This window comes from Electrophorus electricus, chromosome 8, assembly GCF_013358815.1.
Source record: "Electrophorus electricus isolate fEleEle1 chromosome 8, fEleEle1.pri, whole genome shotgun sequence".
NCBI classification, from domain to species: Eukaryota; Metazoa; Chordata; class Actinopteri; order Gymnotiformes; family Gymnotidae; genus Electrophorus; species Electrophorus electricus.
The window spans coordinates 14,467,472-14,489,251 of record NC_049542.1 but is presented as its reverse complement, the minus strand read 5'-3'; the positions used below and the strand labels follow the sequence as shown (position 1 = coordinate 14,489,251).

At 41.5% G+C, this 21,780-nt stretch overlaps 2 long non-coding RNA genes across 3 annotated transcripts; one reads left to right on the top strand and one right to left on the bottom strand.

The window, feature by feature from the left end:
• Window positions 1-1,441: 1,441 nt before the first annotated feature.
• On the bottom strand, window positions 1,442-21,737 carry LOC113573665. 2 transcript variants are annotated; one of them, XR_004776418.1, is made up of 4 exons: window positions 21,604-21,737; window positions 12,864-12,945; window positions 11,660-11,773; window positions 1,442-1,478 (listed from the first exon to the last, which is right to left on the bottom strand). It is a non-coding gene; the product is annotated as an uncharacterized LOC113573665 (long non-coding RNA). The 2 variants fall into 2 exon arrangements; XR_004776417.1 differs by lacking the exon at window positions 1,442-1,478 and having other exon boundaries at window positions 11,401-11,773.
• On the top strand, window positions 5,684-12,767 carry LOC113573564. Its single transcript, XR_003410223.2, has 4 exons — window positions 5,684-5,970; window positions 8,972-9,046; window positions 10,655-10,747; window positions 12,619-12,767. It is a non-coding gene; the product is annotated as an uncharacterized LOC113573564 (long non-coding RNA).
• Window positions 21,738-21,780: the final 43 nt, after the last annotated feature.

Sequence of the window (21,780 nt, the reverse complement as noted above, 5' to 3'; positions counted from 1 at the left end):
TGACTCTCTCACACACACACCAACTGGGTGACACACTCTATCCCTAACACACACACACACATCCACACCCACATAAGGGCTGGGTAACACACTCTCTTTCTCTCTGTGTTTCTCATTTTTCGTTTACACATGTAGAATCACCATATGTCTCTCCATATTTACTTCTTTAGTAGACCAGAGATATAATTGCAGGTACATTACATGTAAAATTACATAGAGATAACTGCAATTGCATTGCATGTATTATACAAGTAACTAGTGTAACATACAGATTACAACAGGTACATTACATATAGCATAATATACAGGTAACTACAGGAACATTACATGTAGTATAACATAAAGGTAACTACAGGTACATGTAGTATGTCTTCACAACACACCTTTTTCCTGCATCATTTGTCATAGGATAAATATACAAATGAAAATTACTAAAGTTGGTGCAGAACTGTGTGACAAGATGATTAATTGATAACTTATCAATGCCAAAACAAATTAACCAGCAATCGGGGGTGAGCTATGTGAGTTCTGGTCATGCAGGCATTTTCAGTGGCAGCGGAGTTCTTAGAAGCAAACGCTTTACTGCACAGGTGTGCACAGACATGTCATCACCCGTCTAACTGTCATTCTTCACTGAAAATACCACTAACTCGTTTACAGTTTATGAGGTTAAGTAAAAATCTCATAACACGCACGCCCACCAAGCATACAAAGAAAGACTGAATCGATTTTGTTCTGATTGTATGTAATAATGCGCAAATATTTGCTACATTGGATAATTTCCAGGGCCTAACACTTACGCACCTACTGCTAAAATCTTATGAATCACTTGGCAAGGAAAAATATTTAATGCAACGATTTCATTGTCTTCTGGCTTGCTTTCAGAAGTAACAACATAGAATGCAGAGACAAAACCTTTTGAACTCATTCCCACTAATGAAGGAAAATAAATCGTTTCAATAGGCTTATGAGAGCTTTGGAATGCCAAAAAAAACCTTTAATGTGTCAACATTATTGTAAATTAGGGCACAGTGCCAGTATATTACGACAATGATCTCAGTACCACAGCATGTGCTGCAGTCAGATTTTTCTACTGGAAAGAAATATTGTTTTAATACAGTTCAGATAACAATGATGCAAAGATTCTATGGCTTAATTATTATTTATTTATTTATTTATTATTATTATTATTATGACCAGATATGCTGTTAAAATTATGCTAACTGTTTTTTTTTTTTTTTTATGAATGGCCTTGCTGGCAGCCTACTTTCATAGTGTGCTCCTGTGTGCTACGATGCCTGCAGAGGCACTGAAGTGAGGGTGGAGGTGATGGGTTGGCTCGGACCCTTCTTCATACACCGGCGCTATCCAACGACATGGCCGAATCTGTGATGAGCTCTGCTGTCTGATAGAAGCCCAGTCTGATCTCATTGGGCGGCAACTGCGGCCCAACCGCAGTGGGAGGGAGTGATCTGCAGCTGTTACATGTTTGACAGGACAGAAACAACCCAAAAGAAACAATTGCATAACGTGTGAGGCTTCATGTGTGCAGGTTGGTGCAATGAATATTACTGCAGTTTGTGTTGTCTAGAATTTGTCTGGCAATAAGGTGCACTGCAGTAAGGTGGGCAGGCAGTAAGGTCATAGAGTACCCATGGCTAGTGCTTCACTTGTGACCCACATTCTTGGCAGAGGAGACTGTGCAGTGTGTGTGGTATTAACAGTCCTCAGTGATTCATCACAGGCCTTCTCCATATGGGCCCACCGCAGCAATGAACTCATGATATAAAACCACCCTCCCACTTCCCTCAATGATATGAAATCAAGTCTAGAGGTCAGTCCACCTCTCACTCTTTCTCTCACAAAAAGCACTCTTATTTCTCCATTAATAATATATTCTCATAAACACCCATTAATATTATGCAGAATACCCACCCCCACCCCCCCAAACCACACGTTTGCTCTGATGCCAAGTTCAGCAACTTCTCCATGCTCCAGTGGCTTGCACGTAAACAGTTATTCCAAAGCAGGTGGCTACCTCAGTAGAGTTTCGAGCACAAAACCCTGCATAATGCTGAGAGGACCTATGTGAGGGGTCACGCCTGAGCAGAGCAAATAGCACATGGCCCACTCTGACTCTGCTGTGTGTGTTCATGTATGTGGGTGTGTGTGGGTGGTGGGGCATGTAAAAGTCAGTACCTCAGCAGTTTGTTTTTGCTGCCGTGTAAATAGCTGGCATTATCTAGTGTGGCAGTACTGAATAAGAACATTGAATGTGTGCTTGTTGAAAAATCTGTGTTTGTGCATGCATGCACGTGTAATGTGTGTGTATCCCTGTGTAAGTGGCATGGGAGTACTCTCAGATGGCTCTATTTAGCAGTGAAAAAATAGAGATTAGCAAGGCTTTTTAGAGCAGGAGAGACCCATATTGGGGCCTGAGCACAGGACACAGTATTATGCACTCCTCTCTAGACATCGGAAACATTACATGAGCAGTGGTGTGAAGTCAGATCCTTCCTCACAGTACAGGGCTTAGCAGCCAGCAGATTGGAAACACAGCACTAGCACATACTTCAGCCCCGTGGATGGTATGGTTGACAGTCAAGTTCCTGATAAGGGAAGGGAATGTAAGCAGGCTCCAGATTCTAACCATTTGAAGGCACTCCAGCAAGATGGAAGCCCCATTACACTTCAGGATAAATAAGGTGCAAAGACAGAGAGTTGGAGGGTTAGAGGATTAGAGGGTTAGAGAGCTGGGAATTCTGCTTTTCCAATGACATAGGTTCATGCAGTACTGTGTTATTAGGCAGCAACAGAACCAAAGCGGTCGAGTGGGTGGGAGGAACCCATGCTGGAAGACACAACTATTTATTAATTTGGTCTAGATCCTTTAGAGGAGAGATCAGTGCACTCTGTTCCCTACTGATACATTGTTTGTGGTAGTCTCTCTCTCTTTCCCTCTCTTTCTCCTCCTCATCTTCATTACCCACTCACTTTTATCCATACTCACACAACTCTTGGGTAACCTTGAAATATGTGGGGTATTTTTTAAACTCCTCAGCATCTTATCTTGTAAGTGTGCATCTTACGTAGGAACTGGCAGTGTGATTCATGATATCTTAGTGGCTTTGACGTTACAATATTTACACAAAAGTTAATTTCTCTTTCGCAAATATTTAAAAAAACATGTTTTAGCTGATTACAACAGATATATAGTGGATTGCATAATAGGAATAGTACTATGACATGGCTGCTGAGTATAGTAGAAAATAAGATCATTTAAAGTGCATGATAGTAAGGGTAATGTTAAAATGACCCTAAAATGCTGACATGCCTAACAAACATCTAAGAAGGTTCAGTTGGCATAACCATGTGCAGATTTACTATTAACAACTCATGTATGAAGTTCTTCTTTAACATAAACAGACCTATATCTGATTGTTGCTTACAATCTGTAATCAAGCCTGCTATCTTGGCTCCTAGCCCTGATGTCTGCTATTGAGGGTCCTACTGTACAACCCCCCCCCCCTCCCCCCCAGTATACCACACAGTGATTTGCTGTGTTTAAGTATCATGAGTCCTGAAATGGCCCACCTTCTGACTCTGTTCTTTTTTGCTGCTCTGACAGATTGCTATGATCTTTCTAAGCCTGCAAAACCAACTGACATACCTTTAAATTTTGCCCTCTTAACGGTCCACTGAGGAATGCCGCTTAAGTTCAGCGCAGAGTTACATAAAATACCATCCCCTGCTAATCCAGCATTTCCAAGATGCCATCATAAGAAGATATGATGATAGACTGGGGCCAGGGTTATTGCAAACCAGTGAATTTATGATGAAAGAGGAAACAAACCTCAGAGACTTTCTCCTGTTTGGAAGAAGCAGGGTATCTTACAGTGTTGAAAAAGAAGCTGCAGCTAGAGGTACATGGTATATTCTGTTACGTCTGTCATTGAAGGCTACAAAATAGTTTCTCATGCATTATTACACCAAAGAATATCTTAATTGCCGCATACTATTGTTGTTTCTCCTGAGCTTCTGATAAATTGTGCTCTAGAATGTAAGACTTGGTGCTTTATCTTATGTGTCTGCAGGCCTATCGAAAGACAGACATGGCATCAAAAGAAGAAGCAAAATGAATCCAGGTTGGGAATGAGTGAACTCGTCCTGTCTGCTCAGGACCATGTTAAAGCTAATGTCTTTGAGTGTGCAATGTGTACACACGACATGTGATAACCTCCATGCCTGCATGGTTGTATCATGCTTTCTAGTAGTGCCCTAATGGCTGGTAAAAGTCAGTTATTTAACTGCCCTTGTTTAGGTAGAGCAGAGTATGTGTGCAGATGTGTGTACAGGTGGGTTTGAGGGGAGGTGAACTCAAGGGCATCACTGATAATCGCCATGAAGAAAAAGCAATACATACACTTCACTCTCTGAGTATGAGGAGAGTTTAAAGAATACATGCAGTACCATTTAGATCAAGGGACAGTAAACAGGTCCCAGACACAATAACCATGGGCCCTAACCTGTGGACCAAAAAGCCAGCTCCTTGGCATAGCAGCCAGAGCACCATTTCACCTGCCTGAAATGCTGATCCCCTTCACATCACCCTCTTTCCTTCCAGGGGTGATGGTCTAAGTCGCCACACTACTTTCCCCTTCAGGAAGCACACACCTGCACTCCAACCCTTCATCATCCAGAGTCCAACCCATGTCCCTCACCAGTGTTCACACACTAGGCTTTATACTGTCCCCCTAACAGCAGGGGTTGGGTTCCGTAACCATGAGCATGCTCCCAAAGGCTTCTGTGGCACCATTCCACTTCTGATACCATGTAAGGTTCAAGGCAACAGCCATACCTGGGTCTCATATCCAGGTCTAGCATGTTTACCACGTGTTGGACCTGGGTTCAAGACCTGAGTCTACTGGAGGGTTGTAATATCTGTATAACACTTTGCTTTTGTCCAAAATAGCTGAAGTAGGCTGTTGTAGTTCATTCACACCCCAAAGAAGAAAAAAAGGATGGATGTTGTTCAAGAGGAATTAGATTAATTCTGACAGTAACAGGTGATACTAGAAAAGTATGTAACAGTGTGCCAAAAGGCAACACCTTTGAATACATAGCCAGATGGAAGGGGGCCAAGCTTGGGTAAAAGCAGAGGATTCTTGGGCAAGCATTTTGCATTTCTTTGTACTTCAGCTGACACCAAAAACACATGCATGCATGGAAAAGGCTTTTGTTGTTAGGTAGGTTACATGTCATAGACATCTTATCTCAGTCTTATCTGATGGATGTTGCAATGTAACAAACAGCTTATTCTGAAAAGCTTTTGTAAATAGTTTAAAGGTAGCTCATCAGCCACCTTTAAACATTAAAACAAGGTTAAAACAATAATTTACCACACATTTAACACACATGTAATTGAACGAATAAACATTGGCTGAGAAGCATACAGATCTAAGGGACTGCTATAGACTATAAAGTATGAGGTTCTGTAAAATTCATCCGTGCATGTGTGGGTTGGGGTGGGGGGTGGGGAGTGGCTATGCACTCACCCTGCAGTGTGAGTTGGGTTGGAGGGCGGGACATGGGCCATCAGTTCTAGTGCTTATCTGATCGAGCGGCCCCGGGCCATCTCACAAGCAGTGGGGCTTGAGGAGCAGTGTGGGAGGTGGAAGCGGGGGTACATTTCTGCTCCATTAAGAGTGTATGCTGGCTCCTGCAATAGACCCTGTCACACAGCTCCTGCGTGAGGGGACCCCCCCCCTTGCCCTCCCTTCCTCCCTCCTTCCTTCCCTCCTTAGTCTGACCACACAGCCTAACACAAACAACCCAAAGGCAGAGGCATACACACAGGCTCAGTGCCAGGACCACAGCACTGCTCCCTACCATAACAGAACCAGCAAAGGGATGAAGACGATCGCTTTGCTAGAAGCAGAATAAAAGGATCTGGAGTCTGCAGGGAAGAAGGTAAGTCTAGCAGTGTCATGGACATGCTGCTTGTTTGGGGTATAGGGTGGGGGGTGGTGGGGCTGGAGGCTGTGCAAAGCGTCTGCTGTTTCTACCAAAATAACTATAGTCCATTACCAATGATTGAACACAAAACACCGCATCACTCTTAAAGTCCAGCACTTTAAGTCATGGTTTTTGCACAAGAAATTTGATCCCTACCACAGACTGCAAAGCAAATTGTATGTAAATACTCTTGTGATTGGAGGGGGGTATATTCTGTATGCACAGTATGCTCAGTTTCTCTAAAGCGACTTCCCATGCACAACAAAAGCCATTACTGTCCCCCACTGACAGACAAACTTGCATGCTCAAATGCCAGCCATTTCCTGCATATACAAAACACCACACTAAAGTTGTGCTTCAGGATTTTGAACCAGCATCAGAAAAAAGAATTCCCACTGTCTTCAAGACTGATTCTTCAGTCTTTTAATATCACGTCTGGTTTGGGTTCATTTTCAAAGTACTGTGTGGAAGCAGGCTGCATAGTTGCTGTTACAAATAAACGAGAAAAATCAATATACAACTGGCACATCTTGTTAAGAGTGAACAGCAACCACTGCAACCTATCAACTGACCAATATACCAAGACAACATTATAGGACCACATGAAGAAACTGACTCTTATATCAAAGTCCCAACACTGGTTTGATTAAACTACCTTGGTTCTAACAGGACTCATTATTTGAGCAGTAAGCGATATATTCATAATAATGGTCCCAACTCTTCATCTTGGAGCATAAATTTATTATAATGGTACAAACAATAATGAATTGGATTTATTTTTTATGTCCTCTTTATGCATTTGTTTGTTCAAGAGGATGTGGCTGCCCAGTGCTCTAGTCCCAGTGGATTTTAAACTGAAAGACTTGAATATAAACACAGCCAAACCAAAAGAGAGCGCTTTCTCCCTCTTCTCTCTCCAACCGTCAGCATTTTTTTTAATACATGAGCTATTATATACATATAGAACAATAGGCCCTCTGCCCTTCTGTACAAATGAGATACAGAAATAACAAAGCCACATCTTTGCCGTTGGTTTGCATGGGTCGTGTTGTGAAGATGAAGCTTGGCATTGTTCCTAGAGCGGAGCCTTTTGAGTCGATCATACATTAACTGAATGTTTTCCCTGTTGATGATTTAAGACATTTGTGGCAGGCTTTGTCAAAAACAATGACTCAGTATATGTGAAATATGGCTTATATTAGCCTTTGGGATGGAGCAACAGATACTTCAAGTTAAAAGCCCTTTAATGCTGCTGAGGTCAGCATGGTGTAGAACAGTGGTTAGGGAAGAGTGGGCACAGATCGCTCAGTTCCATCAGTGATGTGCCGACAGAGTGGTGGTGTTTCTCGTCCCCAAGTGCTTATTAAAATACTGCAGAATGACCTGTGTTCCAAGTAATTCCAGCGAATGCTGTCTCAGTGCCCTAACAGAATGGTTTTTGAGGGTTTAATTGTGTGATCATACTCTTGTATAGTTGAAGGACACCCCCAGCAGCTGAGCCTGGGGAGAATGGTTCATGTCACACACATTTCAGTGCAGTCTAAAAATCTTTTAACTAAGTCCCACAATATATTGAAAACATCATTTTGGTAAAACAGAATAATAAAGGGCATTTTTGTTCAGATAAATTTACACACACACACACACACACACACACACACACACACACACACACACACACACACACACACACACACACACACACACACACACACACACACACACACACACACACACGGCAAGCTCTCCAGATGTGAGGATGCAGATCATAGGCAGGGTGCTGAGGAACCCAGCAGTTCCACATGCTTTTAATGCAAGCCAGAGTGGAGTACACCACTGCGGCATGCACACTGGAACACCTTCAGTATGGCAGCAAAGCTCGTCGGCACCACTTAAGAGCCCAGTCCTACCAGTTACCTCAGGTAAACAAAGAAAGACTGATAGCTAAAGCTATTCACACTTGCTTGGTTGCTTAATGGAGTGGATTGCTGACACATAAGGCAAATAAATGATGCTATCAGTTTAGGGCAGATGGAGGCAGAGGTCACAGCTGGGGTTCGACGTCGCACAGGCTGCATATCCAGTGAGAATAGAAGAAACACTTCATACGGAAACTGTAATAAATGAGACACAGGATACATTCGCTGAATTTGTTGATGAAAAATGCTACAAAAAGGAGACAAATCAGAATCTGGGCAAGCAGATGATGCAGAATCATGGGAAACAGGCTGTGGATTTAAACACAATCAAACTGGACAACACAGGTGAAACAAGACTCATAACACTAGAACTAATAGGTAATGGATCACATACAGCAAGCTAAAGAGCACAACCCCCCCCCCCCCCCCCCAAAAAAAAAAAAACAACCCAAAAAACAAAAAACAAAATACAAACCCAAAACCAAAAACAATGACTCTCACAAACTCAGCTAGTACAGCAAGAGACAACACAATGCTGAGACTGAAAGAGTTAGAAACATGGGGGCTAATGGAGACAGAACTGGTAATGATGGAGATCACCCACAGCCGGAGGTCAATACATCCAGACACACAGGACAGCAATTATGGCTGAATGATTGCAGGACAGCAGGTATGGCTGAGTGACATGCAGGACAACAGATACGGCTGAGTGTCACAGGACAGTGTGTCACTCAGGAAAAAAAAGGGGACATCAGGTATAGGTATAGCTGACTGGCACACAGGATAGCAGGTACAGCCGAGTGACATGCAAGACAGCAGGTACAGCTGAGTGACATGCAGGACAGTTGAATCCTCATTTGCTTTTATTAAGCCTTTCAGTTTAATATGATCTGTTTATTCTGTTCATTGATAAGTCTGTTCACCATTGTTCACCATTCTGAGCCTGTATTACAAGTGCCCATTTACTTGTCTCTGTTCATTTCCATATTTTATGTGTTTATGATTTGGATTTTTGTATACAGTAAAGCTTGGTGTAGTTGCAGGCAATTTCATGTCCATGGTCGTCTGTGGCAGAAGGCTTCACTACATACAGCAGACACTGACTGAGGAAGGTGAGCAGACAGCAACAGCTCCTTGGAAAATGCCCGGACACAACATCATAATTCAAAGCTGCCATTCAATATATGACAAATGCGCTCACTGTCTTGACATGGCTGAGGTGAACCCAAGCGTTTCATGAGAATGAGATGATTGGCCCAAGCATGCATTGCTTCTCCACGTCTGTTGGAGTTCCAGAAATCTTTCAGGATTTGATGGTCCAATCTGTCCACCAAGACCTGATAGAGGTGTTTAGCAAGATTAAGACCATAGAACTATTGCCTCACAACCTTTAGGACTACACCAATAACCCAGCACCACACATTATATTCACACATTCTGTTAAGTAAACTGCCACTGTGTAGGAATACACTGACACAGGGCTTTATCGGCCCATCTACAGTAGGATAGAATGTTGTTGAAAATAAATGGGAGTGAGGGACATGCTGTCTGCAGGTGAAGGAGACACAGCTAAAGTCTCCTCCAAGAATCTGCTCATGGAACTCCTCTATTCTTCTCCAAGAAACTCTGCTGCAGACAGGAATTATGACTTCAGTGCTTCTTGCTATTAAGCTGAGGAGTGGCCTCACTTGCTGGAATGTCATCTCCCTCATTTCACTCTGCACCTCTCCAATCTGAAAGCTTCAGTGACTCACTTATCACCAACACAGATGTTTAGGTTGGTAATTTATTACATTCAGACTAAAGAACACCAAAGCCAACCCTCTGGCCCTTCTACAGTATGTGAAGCAGGATCATCACCAGGATCCATCATACATCCTGCCTTCTGGAATCTTTGGGCAGCTTCTGGAAAATCAGCTGACCAGTTAACAAACTTACTAAGAAGACCTGCATTCCCAAGAGCTTCACTAATCACTCAGACACATATCATGCCAGACAGACCTTTTAACAACCTGAACACTACAGCTCATGAAATTTTATAACTGATGTGCAACTCTCAAAAAACATGATCAGGAGTCTATATATGTATATAATTATGCAGTGCATAGATCCAAGTTAATACCCCCTGAAAATTCCAGAGTTACTGGAACCACTACCCTGTCCCCAAAGATCTTGGTCCTGCATCTCAGTAGATTATTTCCAAGCCATCCCATCTTTTGAGAGAAGTATCACCATTCTTATGGTGTTTGAGCAGTTGGTTTTCTAAGCTTGGCTGCTTTATCTGTTTATCTGGGTTTCCCACTGAGCTCTGGACAGCAGAAGAACACTCCCACCACACATTTCACTACTACAGATTGCTGGAGGATCTGGAACCACAGCACAGAAGGCTGCTGTTTGTGTCTCCGGTATAGAAAGCCTTTATGGAACATTTTACTGTCAGTGTGAGTTTAACATCTGGACGTCATCTCCAGTCAAACTATCAGTCGAGTGACTGAACCAGGAAGTTGGTGAGTGTCTGAGGAGCTTCTGCAGAGACCATCAGATCTCTCAGATTCTAGCCTCCACTGTTTTCCTGTATCCCTGCACAGAGAAAAGGTCTTATCAGAGTACCAGTCCAGGGAGAAAGCCTGGCTACTGCTGACTGTAACCTTCCCCATGTAAGGTTAGTATTAAATCTATGATGTATTGACTCCAATTACCTTCATATTTGTTTTCTTTAGATGCTTCTCCCACACCACCACCCAACAGCCTGATACTGTGAGAGACGTCCCAAAGTGAGAAAATGCAGTCTCCAAAATCTCATGGACTTGAAGGTCTTTGTTTGTCCTGGTTTTGTTTGTTTGCTATTTGGATTTATGTTGAGAAATGATTTAAATGGAGCCTTATTTTAAATCTTTTTGATTTTGTGAGAGAATTTCCTCCAGAAAAAGGAGTGCTTATTCTTACTTCTGAGTGTAAATAATTATGCTCCTAAGCTTTACCCTGCCTTCAGAAGCTGGAAGATTACATTAATATCAGCTATGCAGAAATACAAACTATATATTATGAGCATCTTCAGTACAGTGGCAGGTAGAAACATTCCTTAAGACTTTCACTGGTCTTCATTATTTACTCATAGGATTACTTGCCACCTAACATATCACAATTTATTCTGCATATATCAAACCAATAGCAGTAACTACATTTTAACAATGGACATTCTGTTTTCTGTGTTATAGAGTTACAAAAAAATGTATAATTACAGGATGCAAGCTGGCATAAGAAATGATCTCTCTTGTATTTTCAGTGAGATGATCTGCTTGTCTGTAGCTTTTGTTTTGAGTAAATATGGGCTGTCACCAAAAGTCGCCAGAAGCAGACCTGGTGAAAGGAAACATTATCCCACCTACTGACATGACAAGAACAGGCCAGACTCATGTTCAGCTAATGACTAATGACTCTATAATAACAGAGAGTTAGTTGGTAAACAATTCTTCCCGCTACACAGATCCTTTCTTTGTGCTTGTCCTGTGCTTGTCTAAAAATGCAGCATTTGTGAATGATCAAAGCACCACTTTTTGACAGAATTACTGCATTTTGAATGTCCCTTAGGGTTATTTTGGTTCAGGGGGTTGTTACATCATGAATTCATTAAGCAACAGACCACTAACAGATGCCAGAGTTTTACTCGTTTCAGATAGCAGTGCACAGAACATCTGCTTCAAGGCAGTTGGTTACAGCTCTACCTCTTGGCATGATTGGTATCATCCAGGGCACTTGAAGATGAGTGTATGCTTCCTGGAGAGCTTTCAAGCTGTCTTTAGGAGGCTTTGGGCATGGGAGACAGAGGATCTTGCTTCCTGCAAAAATAAATGTTTATTATGTATTTTTTCACATTGAATCACCCATAGTTGTTTTGTTCCAGTATACTCATATGTCATTATATATAGTATGGAACAAACTCTAGTACTTATTGTTTATTGCACTTATCATTGTCTAAGATAGAGCTTATGTATTTTGTACTTCTAGGCATCAGCATTGATCCCTGTATTTCTACAGTATTCTAGCTCATTCTGACTAGGATGTATTCTATAAGTAAATGACAAAGCACTTTTGTAAGTTGCTCTGGATAAGAGCATCTGCTAAATGCTGAAAATGGAAATGGAAATGGAAATGGAAAATTGGTACCAAGGAAAGTGCACCCATTCAATCTTGACAGACTACTGCTGGACACTGAAGAGGGATGTTCCTGAGGCCTAATATAGGCAAAACCCATGCATTGTACATTGTAAAGTAACTTTGTACATATTTTAATTGCAATAACAGTCTTATTTATTAATTAGTAATATATAATTAATGTAAGATTTACACACTTAAAAACCATACATGACAAAGAAGTCTAAAAACATTAAAACAGAGTATAAAGCATATTTTAATTAGGGAAGGAAAAGAAAAGCTCACATTTTATTGCCCAGTGAATTGTGAAAAAGGAGACATGAAGGCTCCTAACACACACAGCGCTAATCCCTTTCATAGAGCTGCGCATCCAGGCCAGACTGTCACGGTAGACTGGTACCCAAAAGGGGGAGACACGCCCCCGCAGGACCAGGACCGTGTCATGCGCTTTACTCGATCACAATCACCTGTCTTCTGACAGGAGACACCTGCACCTTACTGACCTCCACATTTATTTATACACCCACAGGTTCGGAAGGACGGAGCTGCATATTAGTAGCCGAATGATGCGAGCCTACTGGAGAGAAGCTACTCCGCTCCTACCCATCCACTAGACTCGGTGACGCGACGTAGAAAAAGTATAAACAATAAAGAACTTGAAAATGGAACTTCGCTTCTCGCTTCCTCTCTGCTGCCTCAGTCGCACAGACAGAGCTGATGCAGCAGTCCTGGGTCATATAAAGGAAAAGGAACAGCAGAATAAGCTTGGCTTACCCTAAAGAGGCAACAAGGATCCAATCATGGGGCCTCTGTGTTGTACCACAGAGGGAAGGGCTGTGTCCTCATGAGCAGATCACTAAGAGATGAGAAGGGACAGGGAATTAAACAGCAAAACACTTTGAGTATCACTCACTAAACCCTTTGTCAACTGGCGCTCTGAAGGCACACACTGCAACGACTGTTCTCTCACTCACCAAACAGAGCACTGTAAAAGTCAAACACCCTAAAGGTGGATGTTTAAGGAATGGGTTATGACCTTACTTTGGTGCATCAAAGTTATTCACTCAGTCAGGTTTACAGGGATGACATTGAAACGTCACTTTGTCACAGCTGCATGCGATTGTGAAGGAGTCGAGAGCATAAGAATAGCAAACCATTTCATGTCTGAGCACACAAAGATTTGGCAGCGATTTTAAATCTTTTCCAGGAAATCAACCATTTATTACCTGCAGAGATTTCTAAGTGTACACACACACACACACACACACACATTCTCGCTCTCACACACACAGACACACACTACTAGAGACTGCACATACACTCACTTTTCCATTCAGTAATATTTATTGCTTTTTCCCCTCCTACCTCCTATTTTACGTACAAATAACACATATGGGAGCTATTTGCATCAGGTTTCAGAGTCTTCACCCCCATTGCGCCACCAACCTCTCCCCCAAGCTTCTTTTTGCTTTGGAGAATCTCCACAGACTTGTTTTCTGGATGCATTGCTTTACAGCAGAGCTTTGGTTCAGCTGTGTGATAGTGGATTCCACAGGCAGATCCATGTCTGAGAGGTTCTTAATCCATGGAGCCTCTCTCTGCTCTGCTCCAGCTGTGCCGAGGAGGCTGTTACCACATGCTCAGCCAGCATTCGTTTCCAAAGACCAGAAGACTCGACTGACCTTAGCTTCTCCAGCTCCTGTATTGCTCATCTTCCACACGAAGGCACAAGCTGCAGTTTGTTTCTCCATATAATTGGGACTTGTAACGTTCATGCCCTAGGCTGCTTTAGAATTCCAAAACATAAGAAATTAGCAAATCAAATCAGGGGAAAAGAAACGAGGCATGAATTTCTGAGCAGCGGAGAACTGAGAAGTCACTGCATGCATGGCTGGAAAGGCCTGCAGGTGTTCCATATTTCATGACTTTAAAAAGTGCAGAAAGTCAATGTAGTCTTGCAATGAACTGGACACTGTAACATTTCAAATTTTAGAGGAAATAAATCCTTGAATTACTTATAATTCAGTTTCACTGTTTGTTTGGGTTTTTTTTGGTTTTTTTTGCCTGTTTGGCAGAAAATTTGAGGAGAGGCAACTGTCCCCTATGTATCCACATTTATCTTAACAATTGATTTTCATTTAAACTTTAAATGAATTTATTTTGTTTTCTTTGTCAGTATTGAAAAATGATCACACATTTTTTCAAAATATAATTTTGTTTTGGTTTGAGCAAATATGTTCTTCACCCAGTATGTTAATCCCAGCAATATGCAAGAACTACTTTGATCAAAAGGAAAATGAACTGGAAAGAATTAATTTTCAGCAACTTAATACTGTGCTATCAGATGTTACTGTGTAGCACTTAAGACAAAGGATATATGCGAAGTGTGTATGTGTGTGCGTACGTGTGCGTGCATGTCTGTCTGTCTGTATGTATGTCTGCCAATGTGCATTTAAAACTTACTTCAATTAGAGTTGAATGGTAGCTAATGGAGTTGAATGCTGGTTAATGGAGCAAAAACAATGGAGGAAAAATGTCTGCATTGAAAAATGCAAATGTAGTCCTTGATTGCAAAATGTATTTTAGAGGCTATTAATGTTTGAAACCTGTTAGAACTCTATCAGGGTAATTATGTCAATCTATAATGTTGGTCATAAAAGACATTCATTAATGCATTATATCAACCAGTGAATGGGACAGTTAAACTAACCTTAGAGCAGGGAAATGAATCAGTAAGACCTCAGGTGAACTGCAAAATGAACATTCAGTGTTGCTGCAGAAATTATTTGTGATATCTTTTATAGAGATGAAACATATTTCTATAGGAATAGTTTCCTCGATCTAGATTAACCCTAGTCCTAAAGTGAAAATCCTTTTTTAGTCTAGTCTTAATCTGGGTCTAGGAAATATAGAATCTGTGGGTCTAGGCCCATATATTTAAGTCTACAACACATATTATTGTTACTGCTTTTTGTGGTATATTAGTGCATGCATGTTCGCGATAGACATGCACACATAGAAGAGCTTCTGTGAGGGTACATACAAGTGTATGAACAGCAAAAATCAGCCAAACCAAGAGGTCAAACCAAGGGACTTCACCTTGCACAATAAAACTGCATCAAACACATTAAATTCTTAACTGGATTAGGTGCGAGTGGATTACAGTAGGTTCCCCCATCCAGTTCAGCCTTCATGATGATGATGATGATGAAGATGAAGGTGTGATGTGGCATATACCACACTGCTCACTATAGTCTCAGCAGTGTGGGTGTGGAATGAAGGGGTCCGGAGGTGCCTGCTCTTTTATCAGAGAGGAAGAGTCAAGTGGAGGTTGGCCACGGTAACAAGGGGCCACAGCACACTCAGAAACATGATGTTATTCTTAGCCAAATTGAACACCTCCTATTCTGAAACAGAAAGAAAATTGTCCACTGGAAGTCCTCGGGGGGGGGGGGGGGGGAAGAAAATATATAATGTGAGCTATATATACAGTTTGGGGGAGAGGGCAGAGGTGCATGTTATCGAAAGGGCTGCATTACAGGGTTGAGTGTAGGTCAGGCTGCTTGGCTTTACAGTAGAGTGTGGCTATGAACACAGAGCCACAGGAGGTAAACCAGAGCACTAGACACACACACAGACAGCCGCCAGCGTTTGCATGTAGCTTGGCTCCTGTGAGGCTCCACTGTACCCCCATCTCCTGGATCTGAATTTGGATACGCATGCCAGAGAGCTATCAGGCCAGTTCACTTACATGAGGAATGTCTCTTTGCAACCAAACCTCTTGGCAGCCAGGCAAGATGTCTCATATACACATGGACTCATATGCACATGGTCTCCTACACACATGAACTCATGCACACATGGACTTTTGCACACATAGATGAACTCATACACACATGGATGAACTTATACACACATAGACTCATACACATGGACTTGTGCACACATGGACTCGTGCACACATGGACTCGTGCACACATATGGATTTGTGAACACATGGACACATGCACACATGGACTTGTGCACACATGGACTCAAGCACACATGGACGTGTGCACACATAAACACATGCCACTCACTGTGTGTTTGGAGAAGAAAGCTGCAGTGGCATCAGTGACCATGAATGTGTATTAGATGTTTGCGTGCATGTGCTTGCATGTCTGCAAGGACCTCTTGATGAATTACAGCATCAGTACAATGGCTCTTGTGTTGAATCCTCCCTCTCTTTTTTCTAAAGTAGCATTGGATTTGCACATCTAGTCTCTTTACATGATTTACCTGAATTACACAGCAACATTATTAACCTCTTTAGGATTTGTTTAGCTGTTGGAGTCAAACAAAGCCCAAATAAGAGATAGATACTCCTTTTGTGGTGTTCTAGGAGGAGGAGATTAACTACTCTGTATAGGAGATGTTGACTTTCAGCAAAGATGGTTTGCAGATTGTCACTAGCCAGCAAAGCTCCTGATTTAGTTATAAACAAACAGGAGCTTATGCAAAAAAAAAAAGTGCTGGTGGCAGTGACATCATGGATGAAGCTAATGTAAAATGTTGTGAGTCATTTTTCCAGTGTACTTCCAGTATACTTTTTCCAGAGCACTTTTTCCAATTTGTCCTGTTCAAAACTTCCCCCTTTGATGTTTTAGCAAAGTTATTCATGACTAAATATGTAGTCATTGACAACCTGGAAATCACCTTTAAAAAAAATATATGTTACTGTCACTTTTGATGCATTATTACAATTTCAGTTGTTTTTGGTTCTGCATGTTGGCATTCATTCAGGAAGCAACATTGTTTCCACACCAGTCTAACCAAAGTAGTCTCGCCTGGAATCACCTTAATTTATATTCAGTCCCTATAACCCACAGCCAACCACTGGAAAACAAGCACAATAAATCACTGTCCTCGCAATGCCTTCATGACAGGCAGAGATAGAAATGAAGGCAATATGTCACTCAGCTACAGTACTGCAAATGCCTGCTGTGCCATGAGGATCAATGCAGCCCACATAGGCAGGTCTGACAGGGTGGCAAGCCCCAGCTTGGGGCCTGCGCTGTATATAGCACCATCTGCAGATGCATCATCTAACAAAGTGGCGGCTCAAGTGCTGCTCTGTGCATCCAAAGGATTGTAATAGTGCTGTAAATACATGTAAATATACATTTTTGTTTGTTGACATTTGCAACCACAACAAAGAGATTTACATTTATCAGCATTAAGTCTGCATAGACATTTGGTATTATGACTGCCCAGACATTGCGAGTTGGCTCTGTTTTCTCTTTATCCTTTTGGTGATTGATGAGGAGTAGAAAATACTTGGATGTGGCCTCACCCCTGGTGCCTCAGCTTATGAGTCAAATCTATGCCACGACACTACTAGGCTTATTTGGACATAGTGAGTTTAGGAGCTTTGGGGGCATGTGGTATTGTTATTGATCTGCTATTGTGCACTGCTGGACACCAGTGGGTGGAGGTATCAAGGCACAGCTTATCACAGATCACACATCGCAGTGTTTCAGTCCGCCATTCCATGACCTTCTCTGTTTTCACTCTTGGGTGCACACACACACAGTGCTGGAGTCAGGCCATTTCTTTCCAGCAAACAGGATGTCCAGCAGAGAGCCTCAAAGGCCAGTGCCATGTCTGATCTCACTCCCTTAGGAAGTACCTGCAGGCTTCAAATAAACTCTAGGATAACACTGTGGGGACGCTTTAGCCCACTAGTTCCTGTACTGATTCAAGTCATGAAATACCATTTTTTGGTCAGTTTAGAAATGTGAATCACAGTCCAGTCATATGGTTGCTGGCCCTGCCATCAGAAAACCAAGTAAGAGTTTGTGTGGCAAACCATAATGGCTTTTAGTAGGTGAGCCATATAACACCATGCAAGCTGCCACCCTTAGAAGGTGGGAGAGGACAGAAGCAGGACAGAAGCTCACTGGACTCTTTGTAGATACCAAGAATAGAAGAGATCTCAAATCTTTGCTGGCGAGGAACAAAGATTAAATAAATAGGCCCCTCCTTTAATCTCTCTAATCTCTCTAGGTTCCTCCCTCTCATTTCCGTCCTGGGGGAGAAAAAAAACACTGAAAAATACACTGAAAAATACAGGTTTTATAGTTATAGCTAAAACACCACTGTTTAATTAATACCTGAATGTAGCTGAACAGAAATAAAGACTAAGTGTTAATTCAGGACTACAAAATTTCAAAACTTCAAAAGTTAATCAAGTCAAACCCATATAAGCCAACTGAATTTTGTTGTTGTTTTTTTAATAGGATTATCAAGAAGAATCCATTTTATTGTGATTGGTCTTCACTAAGGTCAAAGGCTTAACAAAGACGATGTTGTCATTCTTTCTGAGATATACAGCTACACATAAGATGAACTGATGTGAGAAAAACACCAGGGAGACTCTAAACGAGAGACTATCAGGTCACAGCACTTCAGACTGTGTCATAACAAGAATCAGACCCATGACGAAAACATGCGGTTCTGCTGAACCCTATTCATGCTCAGTTACCGCACATATTTCAAGCAGAGCAATTCTCATCCTGTCACACAGGTTTTTTATCCACCGTCGTAGACTCCTGCCCAGAGACACATATTTACCTCCCAGATTTCAGCATAGAGAAGACTTCAGACCATACGTCACCCAATTTAAAGTTACTATGTTAAGGAAGATAAAAATCATCATGGCCATGTATGGTACAAAACAACAGAACGTGTCTGAGGATGGATGAATCCATTTTAGTATAAATGAGTATGAATATGATATAAGTGTCTCTTAGTCTCTCTGAGAACCTGGGAAGGAAAGTGAAAGAGTGGAGAATCTCTGAAGCACAGAGACCACACTTCCACATTTTTTGCCATTATGGCAACACTGTTTATCATCTTTTGTTTATTGATGTCTTTACATAAGGGTCTGAGGAATCGCTTATGTTAAAAGAACATCACTCACTTAAAGCCAGTCCACTGGTTATAGAATTGATAATGTTATGTTTCATGGCTGTGATGTTGTCTTTCTCCTTTGCTTTATGGGCATTTTATGGCATTTTCTTCTCACCTGCACTACACATCCTACCAGGCAAACTGCAGATTAAGCAAACATGATCACATTTGTAATCCTTTCCATTAATTTCATTTTAGCTACTTGTATTCAATTATTGGTCATTAAACTCTTAATGCAACATTCACTTTTGCTGCAGAAGCAGGAAGAATTATCTCACAGGCATTGTCAAAACTAAGATTACATATATCCTTTGTGAATCCCAAATCATCATACTAATTCTTGATCAATTACCATGCTCCAACAGGGAACTGTCAGAATTCCTTAGCACTGACCTTTCATTCTAAATTATTTCTATACTATCAAATAATCAGAATACAGAATATATAACTAGAACAGAGAATGCAGAATAACAGAATAACTGTAGAAAGAGGATTCTGAGTCCCCATCTTATTAGATGCCCACATCTTCAGCCTCACTAAGACAAACAGCACTGTTTAGTTTCAAACCAAGTCACGCAGCAGTAGCTACCATTTAGGAGCATGAGAAAGCCTTCACCATGTCCCTGAACACAGTTCAGTGTAACACACAGGTCACCATGCTGCTGAACACAGTTCAGTGTAACACACAGGTCACCATGCTGCTGAACACAGTTCAGTTTAACACACAGCACTGCTGAAACTTTATGGCGTTCTGAAGGTGCAGGACTCTGAAAATGATTTCTTTGTGATCCTCCCTTGAGTTTTCAAGCTACTTTATACCACTCATGTGTCCTCTAATTATCTGGTACGTTTGCTGGGTAGGGCTGTCAGACCTGGGGTTAAAGGGGCTCAACTTTAAAGTGTGCTTTGTTACCTAAAGTCTGTTGTGCTGAAGCCCTTTGCACACACACAAAGTCATACTTCAGTTAATCTGGTTTCCTTGTGAGAATTAAAGGCAGAAATAGCACTTCCACAAGCCACTGCTCATGCTAGGAGAGAAATTAAAATTCACACTACAGTCATTTGGCGTTTGGGCCTTTTTAAATGAAGCAATAAAGTAAAATTATAAATCTGTAATTTAGCCACTGACTCTTCGACCTACACGGGAAGACAAAATACTTCAGGTAAATTGTACAAAGCTTGTGCAGTTAACATATTTTCTATTCCTTTCCCACATTCTTTTTACTATCCATGAGATCATCAGGGCTTTCCCAAAAAATAGCTTTTTTAAGGATAGTGCATTGAAAACACTTATTGTAAAGAATACATATATTTTGCTATTGGTATTTTGCCATTTATCCATTAAAGACAATGGTTGTTAATGGATTTCAAAAAGGCAGGATGGCCTACCCTATAGCTTAGGAGAATGAGGTGGTGGTTGCCATTAGCAAAAGGAACTACTGTGAACTGTCATATAACCGCAACCACTGGATAATCACTTACCAGGAGTCACACACCTCTGCTCAGTCAAAGCATGCTCTATAAAAGCCTGTTTTCCCCTTTCACACTAGAATCATTCTTCCTCGTCTAGGCAGAAGAGCTGTTGCTTCAAATGGACGTTTTTAGGTTGTTTCTAATGAATGACAAATGGCAGAACTCAGGAGGTGTAACATAATGTACACTGGAGTCTATCTTTTCTGCCTGTGGATGGTGCCCAGAACCAGTTAGATTCTAGAGAGACAGAGGCATCACTTAACTAAAACTGTCACAATCTTTTCCTATGTTACATCAATGTCTAGCAAAAATTAGAAATTAGTTTGATACATTATCTGAATCTCTGTAACATAATGCAACATTAGTGCAATGCACATTAGTGTTATACAATGTGCCTTTGAAACTCCACGGTCCAAGTAGAACATAATGGTAATTATAAGCCTTTCTTTGGTACAAAATGTCATTTAGGTCAGAACCTCAAAATGTGGGACATAATCAGAGTTATTTACACTTGGCACCGATGCTTTAAACCTTAATCTTTTTGGCAAATTAAAATCACTCGGTATCAGGGCTTTGTCGCGGTACAAACTCGTCACGTGACCCAAGTGAGCGACTACCTGCCCGAGGACATTTTTGAGACCCACTGACTGATTTAATTCAGAAGTGTTTACAAATGCACTACAATTTAAATTCAATAACAGAGAAGTCATGAAAAAGAAAAAAATATTTGTATAGTTGAATAATCCGAAGCATCAAAACCACTGAACAACTGTAAACAAATTTAAAATGGATACAACAGGTTAAGGTGGGGTTACATTATTTTTGTATTTTTTTTTACCATGTTTAGGTGGGGCTACACAGCGGCGTAGCGCAAAATTATGGGGCTCCGCCACAAGAGGCAAGGTAGAGGCCCTTTTATTTAGTTTATTTACATTCCCATCCTGGTGGGCTCAGTTCGAGGCCCCCCGCAGCGCGTGCACTAAGTGCCCCTCCTCTACGCTAGTGGGGTTACATAATTATTTACCATTTATGTTTTTCCCAAAAGTGTAAAACATACACAGACTATCTGTAGAAGTGTTGTAGGACATACAGCGAGTTCTGTACCGAAAAATCCCCAACAAAATCGAACTCAACCTGCGATAGTTCCGGATCCTGGCGGTATTTCTAGAACAAGCAGCGTTGCAGATCGGTTGGTCTATAACCTCGCTCCTGTGCTACTAGTGTGGCGTGGTGTTTTCCTGTTTTCCTGAGACTGTGTTTTTGAGAG